Source organism: Portunus trituberculatus, chromosome 18 (assembly GCF_017591435.1).
Source record: "Portunus trituberculatus isolate SZX2019 chromosome 18, ASM1759143v1, whole genome shotgun sequence".
NCBI lineage: Eukaryota > Metazoa > Arthropoda > Malacostraca > Decapoda > Portunidae > Portunus > Portunus trituberculatus.
The window spans coordinates 10177050-10179147 of record NC_059272.1 but is presented as its reverse complement, the minus strand read 5'-3'; positions in this window follow the sequence as shown (position 1 = coordinate 10179147).

Here is a 2098-nt window from a genome sequence, read left to right as displayed (position 1 = left end):
TCCACTTATTAACTCGTATTGTATTCTTTTTTAATTTCATTTTATTCCATCAAATAAAATGCAAGAAAAATAGAGTGAAAAATGGAGAAAGACAGAAAAGAAGGAAAATCAGAGAAAGCTAAGAAAGGAGAGGAAAAGAAGAGAACGAAGACCAAGAGAGCGAAATATAGAGGAAGGAAAGAAAGGAAACAAGAGCAGAATGGACAAGACAGACTGTGTTACTGGCAGAGCATACGCGTTCACTCTTGTGCTAAATCGGATGTCCAGTTCAAACCAGGTCATCGGCGGCTCGGGTCACCGCAACTCGTGCTGACCCGCGGCGCCCGTGACCTGTTGCACGCGCGGATTAATGAATGGAATCACCGCTTCTCCGCCTCTGCCTCACCCGACCCCGCTTGTTGGTGTGGAGGCCGCCACGACCCCACACCACCACCACAACCCATAACACGATCCTCATATCACCACAGCCCTTAGCACAACCCTCACAGCAAAACACAACCATTAGGACCACTCTCACAGCACCACCACAACCCTTAGCACGACCCTCACAAAACCACCATGACTTCACGGCAACCCCATGACCCTCACAGCATAAACACGATAATCACAACACCACCACGACCATTGCAATAGAACTACGACTCTCACACCACCACGATACTTAACACGACTTCACAGCAACCCCCATGACCCTCGCAGCATAAACACAACCCTCACAACATCCCCACGACCCTCACAACACCCTCACGACCCTCGCAACGCCACCACGACCATCGCAACACCAGCTTGATCTTCACAACTCCACCAATACCATCACAACACAACCACGACCATAGCAACAACACCACGACCCTCACAACACCACCACGACCTTCAAATATCCCTCACTACCATATCACACTCATCACCACGTAAAAACTCGAGTGACTGATATTGAATTCAACCAATAATTGATGTTTTTTGCTTTTTTTTCATTGTAGTCGAGATATCGTGAAGAAATTAAGTTGATTTATTTCTTATAGACAAAGATGTTACTGGTGTTTTTCTTTTTTACTTGCGTTTTACATGTTCAATATTTTCAAGGTGTTTTTTCTCTCTCTCTCTCTTTGTGTTGGTTCGATTTTTATTTCTTAATTTCCAAGTCTTATCTAAGTAGAATGGCTCTCTCACAATTGTTTCTTATTCCTCTTACTACTGTCTGTCTCCTTTCCTCCTTCTCCGTCTTCTCTTCCTTAGTCTCATCTTCATCCCTGCCCCATGCATTTCTTCCTCTCAGCATCACACCCTTTCCCTCATCCCATAATTCCTCTATATCACTTAACTTTACCCGTGTATTTCGCTCCCTCTCACTCTGCGTCCCTACCTACCATCCTTTTGCCCTCTTACAGCCTGCCTCGTACTCATGCTGTCCCCGGCTCTCCCTTATCTTTATCTTTATGCCTCTTATCTCCATCTGTCGTCTTTTTTTTCCTATCTCTTTGTCTCTCCTTCCTTCCTCGCCTCTCACTCCCATTTCTTTCTCAAATCATATATCTCCCTGTTCTCTTCTCTTTCTTTATCCCCCATCTGTCATTTTTTTTTTTTCTCGTCTGTTTCTGCTTCTCCTTCCTTCCTTGTCTTTTCGTGTATCATAAATCATATCTCTGTTTCTCTTGTCTTCTTCCTGCAATTCGCTGGCTCCCCCTTTCACTTTTTGTTCTTCTCTGTCGCATCAAGTGTCTCTCAGTCTTCAAACATCCACCAGACGTGAGTGCGAGTCGGTGGCTTTATTTTATCCCGCCAACCTGCCGCCTCGCGTTTGTCGACTCCCGCCATATGGCCGCTAATGGCGATTGTGACTAATTTTGGCGCCGCGTCGTCAGGATTACCGCTATCGATCCCTCCGGCCGACCACCACCCTCGCTTTTCGACCTTTCATGGCTCTCTCTCTCTCTCTCTCTCTCTCTCTCTCTCTCTCTCTCTCTCTCTCTCTCTCTCTCTCTCTCTCTCTCTCTCTCTCTCTCTCTCTCATATTTTGTCAGATTCTGTTCATATCTTTTCTTTCTTTTATATTTCTTTTTTTTTTTTTTGTCTTAGAGTGTCTGTATGTCTGTGTCAA